At 38.2% G+C, this 13,727-nt stretch overlaps 1 protein-coding gene across 5 annotated transcripts in view; it reads left to right on the plus strand.

The window, feature by feature from the left end:
* The window catches only part of CNOT6L (CCR4-NOT transcription complex subunit 6 like), a 108,993-nt gene that overhangs the window by 12,816 nt on the left and 82,450 nt on the right, over positions 1-13,727 (plus strand). Inside the window, exon 1 of one of the 5 annotated variants that reach the window (XM_055297239.2) lies at positions 4,921-4,937. The exons of the other annotated variants lie outside the window; for them this stretch is intronic. The gene's annotated coding sequence lies outside the window, so the exon portion shown is untranslated. Of the gene's footprint in view, positions 1-4,920; positions 4,938-13,727 lie in introns of those variants that run through there. 5 annotated transcript variants of the gene reach the window in all.

Raw genomic sequence — 13,727 nt, forward strand, 5'->3', positions numbered from 1 at the left:
TGATTGACTATGAGGAAGTCAGAGACGAATAAGAAAAACGGAAGAGGCAGGTCAAGGAAGGAAATTGTGTATTTTTTGTTGGTTAAATTGATTGCTGTGAATTCTGTTGGAGTGATTTCTATTGTTGCCTGAATTTGGGCTCTGCTTACTTTGTGCTTGAATAATTAGAATACTCTTATGATTGGTTTCCCTTCCTGCCGCTAATTCATGGATTCTTAATCTTTGGTGCTGTGGACCTTTTTTCAGTCTGGAGAAGGCTGTGAATCCATTGTAGAATAACAATTTTAAAAGAGTGAAATAAAGTAAATAGGACTTGAAAGGAACTTGTTATATTGAAATGCCAAAATATGATACAGTAATATATATGCTTCTCTATTAATACTGTTAAGTAACATCTTGCAATGAGTCTAATAGCTACCATAATTTTGGAGTACTGGTACATATAGATATTTTGAGATTTCTGTAACAACTATAATATGAAATGAAAATGTACTTCTGTTAGTGACAGAAATCACAGGTACTGCTAATACTATTATGGTTGATTGTTTAGGTTTGTGTGAAAATTTTAGAGATTAGTGAAAATGGTGATGTAATTTTTTTCTATATAAATTCACAAGTTTCCTGAGATTAATGGAACCTAGGTTAATTATCTTTGCTTGTATTGTCTCCTGTTTTACTCTCTTCTATGTATTTTTGTCATAGTAATGTACTTTTCTTTGCAGATGATAGTATTTTTATTTTGCGTCGTCTGGTTTGGGAAATAATATGTACTCTTTGTAAAAAAAAAAAAATTCAAATGGTAATAAAACGCATAATTTTCTGGTTATCCTGCTTCATGGCGATCAAACTTGTTAGTAGTATAATATATACAGTAGTCTCTTGGTATAGAGAGGATTGGTTCCATGACCCTTGTGTATGTCTAAATCCATGCATACATACTCAGGTCCTGCCATGTATATGAAAAATTGGCCGTCTGTATACATGGGTTTCTCATCTCACGAGTGCTATATTTTCCATCTGTGTTTGGTTAAAAAAAAATCCCCACATGAGTGAACTTGTGCAGTTCAAACCCATGTTGTTCAAGGCTAAGCGGTAGTACTGTTATCTGTTTCTGGTCAATATATACTTACATAACCACAAAAACATAACTAAAATAGATTCATACTGTGTATACTTTTTTTAAATTTGCTTTTTTTCATTTGAAAGCATTATCTTTTTTTATTAATAAATACACCTCATGCTTTAAAAAATTGTAGGATAAAAGTTGAGATATGTATTACATAACACAAACATTCATCATTTTAAAGTGTATATTTCAGTGGTTTTAGTACATTCACTATGTTGCCAACCACCACTACTAGCAAATTCCAGAACATTTCCATCACCCACAAAAGAAACCTCATAGTTAATATCAGTTCCAGTTACTCTATCCATTGACAATTTCTATTCTACTTTCTGTCTGTATGGATTTGCTTCTTCTAGGCATTTAATATAAGTAGAATCATATCATATGTGACTGTTTGTGTCTGCTTTTTTCACTTAGTATAATATTTTCAAGATTCATGTTGTAGCATGTAACAGTATTTCATTCCTTTTTTTTTTTTTTTTTTTGAGATGGGGTCTTGCTGCATCACCCAGGCTGGAGTGCAGTGGTGCAATATCGGTTCACCACAACCTCCGCCTCACAGGTTCAAGCAGTTCTCCTGCCTCAGCCTCCCGAGAAGCTGGGATTACAGGAGCCCGCCGCCACGCTTGGCTCATTTTTTGTGTTTTTAGTAGAGACGGGGTTTCACCATGTTGGCCAGGCTGGTCTCGAACTCCTGATTTCAGGTGATCTGCCCACCTTGGCCTCCCAAAGTGCTGGGATTACAGGCATGAGCCACCGTGCCTGGCCAATATTTCATTCCTTTTTATGAGTGAACAATATATTATTATACATACTTGGTTATAAATAATTCCCGTATATGGTTTTGTGAAGACGTATGTTTTCATTTCTCTGAGGTGTATACCTAAGAGTGGAATTGCTGGGTCATATGTATTTCTGTGTTTTAACTTTTTGAGGAATTGACAAACTTTTCCACAGTAGCAGCGCTGTTTTACATTTCCACCCCTCACACTTTTTTCTTTTTTTTTTTTGAGACAGAGTTTCACTCTTGTTGACAGGCTGGAGTGCAATAGTGCGATCTTGGCTCACTGCAGCCTCGGCCTCCCGGGTTCAAGCGATTCTCCTGCCTCAGCCTCCCAAGTAGCTGGGATTACAGGCATGTGCCACCACGCCCGGCTAATTTTGTATTTTTAGTAGAGATGGGGTTTCTCCATGTTGGTCAGGCTGGTCTTGAACTCCCGATCTCAGGTTATCTGCCTGCCTCAGCCTCTCAAAGTGATAGGATTTATAGGCATGAGCAACCGCACCTGCCCTACCTCACGCTTTTTAATGGCTTCATTGTAATCCATTTTATTGATGTCCTATCATTCAGTCCCCTGTTGATTGACAATTTATTTCTGTATTTTTGATGATTATCAACACTAATGCAGTGAAAAAACTTGTATAAACACCGTTTGCACACTTTGCTAAAGTATAAATTTTTAGGAAAGGAATTGCTGGATCAAAGTAATTACACATTTAAGATTTGATACATCTTGTCAGATTGCCCTTTAGAAATGTTTTATAAAATTTTACTCCCAACAATTGTGTGAACAATTGTGTGATATATGCTTATTTTCCCAAACTTATATTCACATTATTAATTTTTGTCATTTTGATAACAAAAAGTCATATATATTTTAAATTTTGGAATTTGTTAATTATAGTGGAGGTAAATTTTTTTTCACATTTTTTTTTTGGCCACTGCATTCTTTTGTGATTTGCCTGATCATGACCTTTACCCTAAATTTTTCTATTGGGTGTCTATATGTTTTTCTTATTACTTTCTTAATAGCTGTTTACATTTTAGAAACATTACCTTATTGCTCATTATCAATATTGCAGAGACTTTGTTCCAGTTTCTTGTTTATATTTTGACTTTATGACTTTGCTCTTTGCCTTATAGACATTAAATTTTTAAAATACTATTTATCATTCCTTATAAAAGGCCTTTGCCTTGCTTAGAATAAGTTTTCTGCACCCCAAGATTATAAAATATTTTCTCCGCATTTTCTTCTGGGAATGTCTAAAATTTGGCGTGATTTAGTAGAAGCTTGGTTTTTGTAGTTGGTCTTAACTATGTTCAAATTCCCGTCTAGCCACTTACTAGCTGTGAGGTGTTAGATGTCTGCACAACTTCTCTGTATCTCACCTTCCTCCTCTGTAAAATGATAGTTGATAATTAGGGTCTATACTTTTGGTTAAGTTAAATGCAATAATTCAAATTCTCTAGTGTACCATCTGGCCACATACTGGGTGTTCAGTGCATGTTTTCTTTTCTCTCTCACCCATAAACTCCATCTTCTATCAGTCTAGTTAAAATCTGGTCCAGAAGGTAAGGGAGGGGAAAGTTTCAGGAAATAATGTTGCCCTTAGTTTTCAAAGCCAGAGAAGCCATGTGGGATGAGTACTGGCTGAAAAGGAGATTGAAAATTCATTTAGTAATTAGGAAGTAATTTATGTTTAATGAAAACATTTTTTAGTAGCATGATAAGAGGCATATTTTAATACAAAGAAGACTAAAACCTATATAACATACTTAAAGGATATGTGCATGTGCAACATGTATCCATCATGATTTGTAATATTTGGGAGAAATAGTTGTAACTCTATTCTTTTCTTATTGTTGGAATACTGGTAAGAGGATAGAGAATCAATGCTGGCATACATATATTTATATTGTATGTATAAGTTGTACATAAATTTAGGTAATTTTTACTATTAATAGTTACAAATTATTGTATTTGTAACACACCTCACAATCATCAACTTGTATTAGAACTACTGCTCCATTGGAATCTTCTTAGTAGCATTATAATGGACTTTAATGGAATTTACACATATTCTTCACTAAATTTATGTATAAACAGTGTTATATTTCTTTTGGGGAAAGCAACTTTAAATACATTTTAGAAAGAAATGGGAAATAAATGTTTACAATATGGTAGTCATTGTTTACATTTTTCTCATCTTGTTTCCTGGACTATAAGGATTTTAGGACAGGGGGACATAGTTTTTGCTATATTGCACAGGCTGGAATACAGTGGCTATTCACAGATGTGACCATAGTTCGCTATAGCCTCGGGCTCCTGACTTCAAGCAATCCTCCTGACTCAGCCTCTGAGTAGCTGGGACTACAGGCACATGCAAGGTGCGTGGCTTATAATGGGTTTTTGATAAATATTTATAAAATGTTATATTTCCCCCCCTTTTTATCTTCTGGTAAAATAATTTCAGAATAAAGGTTTTAAAATTTGTTAAGAAAAATAAACCTTCCTCAAGTGCAGTAATAATAGACATGGATTCTGTGCAATTTGTTTTCAGAAAATGATATCAAACTCTATTCCTTGACTCTTAGTAACTGTCTAAAAATTTTTTTTAGTATGTTATATGTATATTGTCATTATTTTGTCAGCTTCAAAACAAGAAGAAAATTATTCTGTATTGGTTAGCTCAGGAGGAAGGTAATGAGTTTTAAGTAACAAAACAGGAAATTAGCTCCTCTGTGACCTTTGATGAGTTTGTGAAGCTGGCGTTTTGAGTGCAGGATTGAAATTGTGAAGAGCATTATATGTATTTTGCTTTGTTGCTTTTGCAGAGTATCTATTTGCCAGGAAAACCTAGGAATTGAAGTTAAAGGCTCTGCTACCTTTGTGGGAAATGAACAATACTATTCCTTCTGCTGGCAAAATCTGGGTGTCTACTTTTCAGTGGCTGGTTTTTGCTTTCACATAGGGTCAGAGTATCCTTTTCCTGGAACCAAGCTTGACTCAAAGCCATTTTAAGTTCTCTTGTTCTTTATCCTTCTAATCAACTATTTTAGGAGCAATTTTAAAGTTGACACCCCTTCCCTTCTAACCTTTCCGCTCAATACAAAGCACCACCTTCTTGGCAGTCGTTTATATGAGTAGAGTGGATACTTTTGTAGGCATTTTATTCATGCCAAAAAGTTAAGGGTTAGCTCTTTGTTTAATGCTAGTTGTTTTGGATCAGTGTGAGTCAGCATTGGCCTTACCTTTCTTTTAAATCCTTTTGTAATTAAGATGTTGGTACCTTGGAACCCTTTCCTGGATGGAGCTTTTCTTTATACTTTATCAAGTTTTATCTCAGACAGTTGGGTTACTAAGATTTTTCTGTTTTACTCTACTGTTTTTAATGGAGACTTGTAGAGTTTAGATACGGCTTATACACATTCTAAACCCTGGTTCTCAGAATAGTCGTACCTAGTTTTAACACCTCTTTACACTTCTTTTATGTTTATCTAACATTAAAAGATTGTATAATTTGGTTCAGATCAAAAGTGTGGGATAGCTGTTACAGCTATTCAGACTTTCATATTGTTCAAAACTTTGTATACAAGTCTTTATTTTTAAAAATTTTTTTTTTAAGAGACAGGGTCTTGCTTTGTCGCTCACATGCCGGAATGCAGTGGTGTGATTATAAGCTCATTGACCTCCTGGGCTCAAGTAATCCTCCTACCTAAGCCTCCCAAGAAGCTGGTGTTCACTCACAGTCACATGCTACTGTGCCTGGCTACTTTAAAAAAAAAAATTTTTTTTTGGTAGAGATAGGGTCTCACTATGTTGCCCAGGCTGGCCTTGAACACCTGGGCTCAAGCGGTCCTCCCACCTTGGCCTCCGAAAGTGCTGGGATTATAGGTGTGAGCCATAATACCAGGCCTTTGTACAAGACTTAATTTAAAATATTTTCCTGAAGTCTCAAAAAAAAAAAAAAGAAATAGAAAAGCTAAAGTAATTAGCTTTATGAAAAGGATTCATTAGTTCAGTTTTTGATACTATCAAGTTCAGTTTTCTAGTAATTAAAACCAATTTCTTGAATTAGTTTTTTTTTTGTTGTTGGCGTATAACATTCTTAGTTTATATACAGGTGATTGTTTATATAAACAAACAGATATTAAATTTGTGAAAAAATACTCAATTCTTGGATTTGCCATATACCACCAGAGAGGCAGAGCCTGAAATTGGAAGGTAGGAAAAGGAAAAAGATGAAGGATTTTATATGAAGTGTTAGAATGTTACTTCAGTTTTTTTCACATTAAAACATGGACTAAATCTACTAGAGGATTTATTACTTTGAATGAAAGAGCTCTCATACACTTGGCTTATAATAGATGATATGTGATCCTTTTACAGGTACCCTTGCAACTTCTTAGTTTGAGTCTGAACATGTTCCTTTTTTTTTTTTTTGATACAGAATTTCACTCCCCTCACCCAGGCTGGAGTGCAATGGCACAATCTCAGCTCACTGCAGCCTCTGCCTCCTGAGTTCAGGCAATTCTCCTGTCTCACCTCCTGAGTAGCTGGGATTACAGGCACCCACCACCACTCCCAGCTAATTTTTGTATTTTTAGTAGAGACAGAGTTTCACCATGTTGGCTTGGCTGGTCTTGACCTCTTGACCTCAGGTGATCCATCTGCCTCGGTCTCCGAAAGTGCTGGGATTACAGGCGTGAGCCACCACACCCATCCTGAACATATTACTTTTGACCTTGTTTATACTAGCCTAGGCTGGAGTGCAGTGGCATGAGCGTGTTACTGCAGCCTCAACCTCCTGGGCTCAAGTGATCTTCCTGAGTAGCTGGGACTACAGGTGCATGCCACCATGCCCAGCAAAGTTTGTTTTTTTGTAGAGACAGGGACTTGATGTGTTGCCCAGGCTGGTCATGAACTACTGGCCTGAAACAGTCCTCTCACCTTGGCCTCCCAAAGTGTTGGGATTACAGTCATGAGCCACTGCGCATGGCCTGTTTAACAGTTTCCAGTTTTGGGCTATTATAAATGAAGCTCTAAGAACATTTGAGTTCAGTTGAATCTTTGGGTGAACAAATGTTTTCATTTTTCTTGGGTAAATATCTAGGAGTGGAATGTCTGGGTCATATGGTAGCTGCATATTTAACTTTTTTCTTTTTTTGAGATAGGGTCTTGCTCCTTCACTCAGGCTGGAGTGCAGTTGTGTGATCATGGCACACTGTAGCCTTGACCTCCCAGGCTCAAGCAATCCTTCTACCTCGGTTGCCGTAGTAGCTGGGATCACAGGTGCACACCACCATGCCTGGCTATTTTTTTTTAATTGAAATGGGGTCTTACTATGTTGCCCAGGCTCATGTTGAACTCCTGGCTCAAGCAATCCTCCCACTTCGGCCTCCCAAAGTGTTGGGATTATACGTGTGAGCCACCATGCCTGGCCTGTTTACCTTTTTAAGAAACCTTCAAACTTTTTCCCAAAGTTGTAGCATTTTGCATTCTCATCTTTAGTGTATGAAAGTTCAGCCATAAGAAATGATGAGTTCGTGTCCTTTGTAGGGACATGGATGAAACTGGAAAACATCATTCTCAGTAAACTATCGCAAGGACAAAAAACCAAACACCGCATGTTCTCACTCATAGGTGGGAATTGAACAATGAGAACTCATGGACACAGGAAGGGGAACATCACGCTCCGGGGACTGTTGTGGGGTGGGGGGAGGGGGGAGGGACAGCATTAGGAGATACACCTAATGCTAAATGACGAGTTAATGGGTGCAGGAAATCAACATGGCACATGGATACATATGTAACAAACCTGCACATTGTGCACATGTACCCTAAAACCCTAAAGTATAATAATAAAAAAAAAAAAAAAAAAAAAAAAGAAAGTTCTGGTTGTTTTCTCGGCTCGGTTTTTTAAAAACTTAGCCATTCTAATAGGCCAAAGTATAGAGTAGAATCTCATTGTGGTTTAATTTTCACTTCTCTGATGACTAAAGCATCTTATGTACTTTTTTACCATCAATATATCTTCTTTGGTGAAGTGTCTCTTAAAATGTTTTGTCCATTAGAAATTTTTTTATTACTGAATTTTGATAGTTCTTTATGTTGGATATACATTCTTTATCATATACGTGATTTGTAAATATTTTTTCCCAGTGTGTGGGTTATTTTCTTTTTTTAAAAAAAATTATTCATCTATTTTAGAGAAAAGATCTCAATCTGTTGCCAAGGCTGGAGTGCAATGGTATGATCATAGCTCACTGCAGCCTCTGGGCTCAAACAGTCCTCCTGCCTCAGCCTCCTGAGTAGCTAGGACTATAGGCGCCTGGCTGATTTTGTATTAGTTTTGTAAAGACGGGGTCTTGCTATATTTGCCCAGGCTGGTCTTGAACTCCTGCTCTCAAGTGCTTCTCCTTCCTTGGCCTCCCAAAATGTTGAGATTACAGACAGGAGCCACCATGCCTAGCCTATTTTCCTAATAATGTTTTTCAAAGAGCAAAAGTTCTTGAAAGTCTAATTTATCAATTTTTTGTTTTATGGATCATGCTTTTGTTTTGGTGTTGAAGAAATCTTTGCGAAACTCATAGTCACCAAGGTTTTCTCCTGTGTTTTCTTCTAGATATTTTATAATTTTGGCTCTTAAATTTAGGCCTGTGATCCATGTTGAACATAGAGTAGTCCCACCCTTATTTGTGGAGGATATATATTCCAAGACGCTCAGTGGATGCCTAAAACTGCAGTTACCACATGAATTTCTGTTTCCTTCTTCACAATGTCATAGGTAGAAGATTAATTCTTGCCATAGATTTTGGCAGCCTCACTATATGATTTTTTTCTTCCCTTATTAAATTGAGAATTTTCACCTTTTCACTTAAAAAGGAAGCCCCTTATGGTTTCTCTTTGGCATACCTGAATTTCCAGCATCACTACTCTTGTGCTTTGGGGCCATTATTAAGTAAAATAAGGGTTTCTTAAACACACTGTGAGACTGACAGTCTGATAACTGAGACAGATACTGATTGACTAATAGGCAGGTATACTAAACAGTGTGAATATGCTGGACAAAGGGATGAATCATGTCCAAGCAGGACTGAAAGAGACAGCATGAGATTTCATCACACTACTCAGACTGGCACACAATTTAAAACTTGTGAATTGTTTATTTCTGGAATTTTCCATTTAATATCTTTTGACCCAGTTGGCTACAGGTTACAAACTGTAGTGAAACTGTAGATAAGGGATGGAGATGGGGGGGCTACTGTGTTTATTTAATATAGTATGAGGTAAAGTTTGAGGTTCATTTGTTTAAAATATGGTAATCTAATTGCTTTAGCACTATTAGTTAAAGATTATTCACCCCACTGAATATCCTTGGCAGGTTTTTTTTTTTTTTTTTTTTTTTTTTTGAAACAGGGTCTTCCTCTGTCAGGCTGGAGTGCAGTGGCACCATCACAGCTCACTGCAGCGGCACCATCATGGCTCACTGCAGCCTGGACCTCCCAGGCTCAAGTGATCCTCTCACCCCAGCCTCCCAAGTAGTTAAGACCACAAGGACACCACCATGCCCAGCTAATTTCTTACATTTCTCTGTTAGACATGGGGTTTTGCCATGTTGTCCAGGCTGGTCTCAAACTCCTGAGCTCAGGCAGTCTGCCTTCCTCACCCTCCCAAAGTGGTGGGATTACAGGCATGAGCCACCACACCTGGCGTCCTTGACAGTTTTGTTGAAAATTAATTGACCATATATGTTTGTGTTTGTTTCTAGACTCTGTTCTCTTGATGTTAATCTTTGTCAGTACCTTATTGCCATGATTACTGAAGCTTTGTAATAACTCTTGAAATTACATAGTTGTGTTAGTCTGTTCTCACACTGCTATAAAGAAATACCTGAGACTGGGTAATTTATGAAGAAAAGAAGTTTAATTGACTCCTGGTTCGCAGACAAGAAGCATGACTGGGAGGCCTCAGGAAACTTAGAATCATGGCAGAAGGTGAAGGGGAAGCAAGCATGTCTTAGCATGGCAGAGCAGGAGAGAGAGAGAGTGAAGGGGGAAGTGCCACATATCCCCTTCAAACAACCATCTCTCATGAGAACTCACTATCACAAGAAAAAGCAAGGGAGAAGTCCTCCCCCATGATTCAATCACTTCCCACCAAGCACCTCCCCCAACACATAGAGATTGCAATTTGAAATGATATTTGAGTGGGGACCCAGAGCCAGACCATATCAATAGTGTAAATCCTCCAATTTTATTTTTCTTTTTCAAAGTTGTTTCAGCGCTAGCTTTTCTAGGCCCTTTGTATTTCCATATATATTTTAGAATAAGCATGTTGATTTCTATAAAAAAATATGTCATGGGGGGAGCAGGGCTGAAAAACTACCTATTAGGTATTGTGCTTACTACCTAGGTGATGCGATCATTCATACCCTAAACCCCAGCATCACCCAATATACCCATGTAACAAGCCTGCATGTGTACTCCCTGAATCTAAAATAAAAGCTGAAATTATTAAAGATAAAAGGAAAGAAAAAAGATCACTTTCAATGAATAAAAAAAAACCACCTTATGTATTTCACTGGGATTGTGTTAAATTTGTAGATCAGTTTTGGAAGAATAACAGCTTAATATTGATTCTTCTGACCCATGAATATAATATATGTCTTCATTTATTTAGTTCTTTAATTTTTCTCAGTAATGTGTTATAGTTTCCAGTGTACTGGTGTATTAGTCCAGTCTCACACTGCTGTAAAAACATACCTGAGACTGGGTAATTTATAAAGAGATGAGGCTTAATCAGCTCATGGTTCTGTGGGCCCCGTACAGACTTCTGCTTCTGGGGAGGCCTCAGAAGACTTAACAATCATGCTGGAAGGTGAAGGGGAAGCAGGCACATCTCACAAGGCCAGCAGGAGAGAGAGAGAGAGAGAACAGGAGTGAAGGGGAAAGTGCCACATACTTTTCAAATAACCAGCTGTCTTAAGAACTCTGTCATGAGAACAGCAAGGGAGAAGTCTGTCCCCATGATTCAGTCACCTCCCACCAGGCCCCTCCTCCAACACTGGGAACCACAACTGGACATGAGATTTGGGTGTGGACACAGAGCCAAACCATGTCAACTGTTTTGCACATCTGTTTTCATATTAATCTCTATTTTATTTATGTCATTGTAAATGATACTTTAAAAAATTTTACTGGCCGGGTGCAGTGGCTCACACCTGTAATCTCAGCACTTTGGGAGGCCGAGGTGGGTGGATCACCTGAGGTCGGGAGCTTGAGACCAGCCTGACCAACATGGAGAAACCCCTTCTCTACTAAAAATACAAAATTAGCCAGCTGTGGTGGCACAGATCTGTAATCTCAGCTACTCAGGAGGCTGAGGCAGAAGAATCACTTGAACGTGGGAGACGGAGGTTGCAGTGGGCCGAGATGGTGCCATTGCACTCCAGCCTGGGCAACGAGGGAAACTCTGTCTCAAAAAAAAAAAAAAAAAATTTCTTTTTTTGCTTTTGCTTGTTACCTGTATGTAGAAATAAATACACTTGATTTTTTTGCAGGGGGCATATTAATCTTGTATTCTGCCACCTGTTAAACCTGTTCATTAGTTCTGGTAGATTTTTTTGTAGATTCTATAGGATTTTTTACATAGACATAATTTGTTTGTGAATAAACATGAGTTTAATTCTTCCTTCCAGTCTCCATGACTTTTATATCTTCTCTCTTGCTTGATTGCATGGGCCAGAACTTCTGGTGTAAACTTGAATAGAAGTGAGAGCTAACATCCTTGCCCTGTTTCTGATCTTAGGAGAAAAGCATTCAGAATTTCACCATTAATGTTAGCTATAGATTTTTCATTGATGCCATTTATCAGGCTAAGTAAATTCCCTTTTGTTTTTTAAATGAAGGTTTTCTTTTTAAATAGGAATGGCTGTTGGATTTTTCAGATGCTTTTTATGCATCTATTGAGATGATCATGTGTATTAAGTTTCTTTTTTTTTTTTTTTTTTTTTTTTGAGACGGAGTCTCGCTCTGTCGCCCAGGCTGGAGTGCAGTGGCGCGATCTCGGCTCACTGCAAGCTCCGCCTCCCGGGTTCACGCCATTCTCCTGCCTCAGCCTCTCCGAGTAGCTGGGACTACAGGCGCCCGCCACCACGCCCGGCTAATTTTTTGTATTTTTAGTAGAGACGGGGTTTCACCGTGGTCTCGATCTCCTGACCTCGTGATCCACCCGCCTTGGCCTCCCAAAGTGCTGGGATTACAAGCGTGAGCCACCGCGCCCGGCTGTATTAAGTTTCTTAATAGGTGGTTATTATTATTTTGAACGTTAAATCAACCTTGCTTGCATTACTGAGGTAGTCACCACTTGGTATAATGATGGATCACTCTTTTTTTTATATTGCTGGATTTGATTTGCTAAACTTCAAAAAAAACTTTATTTGCATTTATGTTCATGAAGCCCATAGTTTTCTTGAACTCTTAATTGTTTCATTTGATATTAGGGTAATGTTTGCCTCAACTTTATGGAAGAGTTTATGTGGAATTGGTATTGTTTCTTCCATAAAGGCTAACCAAGGTTGAGAACTACCAGACTATAATCTCTCTTTCCTTCTATTTCTAAAATCTTTTTTTTTTTTTTTTTTTTGAGATGGAGTCTCACTCTGTTGCCAGGCTTGAGTAGAGTGGTGCGATCTGGGCTCACTGCGGCCTCCGCCTCCTGGGTTCAAGCAATTCTCCTGCCTCACCTTCCCAAGTAACTGGGATTACAGGCGCCCACTACCATGCCTGACTAATTTTTTGTATTTTTAGTAGAGGTGGGGTTTTACTATATTGGCCAGGCTGGTCTCGAACTCCTGACCTCAGTTGATCTACCCGCCTCAGCTTCCCATAGTGCTGGGATTACAGGTGTGAGCCATGCACCCGGCAGGCTATATAAAATTAACAAAAATTGTTTTACAATTTTTAAGTTTCATGGGAGACATATTAGTAAAATTTATAACGCATATACCTGTACACTCTTACCCCATAGAAAGCTTATCTGTCTTCTAATCTTGAGCAGTTTCTATAGTAATCATGTTGGCCATGTCTTTCTCAGCTCCCCTACCCAACACTCAGAAATCAGTGGCTGATGCTTAGTACTCAGGGAAATGCCCAGAATTCCTGTCAAGTTTTTCTCTGTTCTCCTTCCTGCTCTGTCCTCAGAGTTTTCCAAGTCCATCATATGAGACAGGGGCAGCATGATGTAGTCTCTGCTGCTAGGACTGTAGAGCCAGACTGCTTGGATTAAATCCCACTGTGCCACCCACTAACCATGTGACCAAAGGCAAATTTCAGAATGCCCCTATGCCACTCTGAAATAAAGATAATTAAAACACCTCCAACTTAAAAGTTGTGATTACTGACACGTAAAACACTATGGATAATGTTTGTCACATGGTTGGTGCTCGTTGAATGATAGTTATATCCTATTATTTGTCTCCAGTTGGAAATTGCTGGGATGCTCAGCCTTTGGTGGAATAGCTGTCTGCTTCTCAGCATCTAGAGACACTTTTGATGGCTAGAATATCATCATCTTTTACCAAGAATTTGGAAATAAATACAACTCATAACCTCTGGCTTTTTCGTTTCTCTCTGATATAATGATTTCTTTGCATGGTACTTGATTTTCTAAATGCTTTTTTCAACAGATACTATACTCTGGACTCATGCTTAGGTCATATTTGTGCAGGGATTTTTAACCTTAGCACCACTGGCATTTGGGACAAGATATTTCTTGTTATGGGGGCTGTCCTGAGTACTGTAGGTGTTTAACAGCAT

The sequence above is a fragment of the Symphalangus syndactylus genome, chromosome 10 (genome assembly GCF_028878055.3).
Source record: "Symphalangus syndactylus isolate Jambi chromosome 10, NHGRI_mSymSyn1-v2.1_pri, whole genome shotgun sequence".
Taxonomy (NCBI): Eukaryota; Metazoa; Chordata; class Mammalia; order Primates; family Hylobatidae; genus Symphalangus; species Symphalangus syndactylus.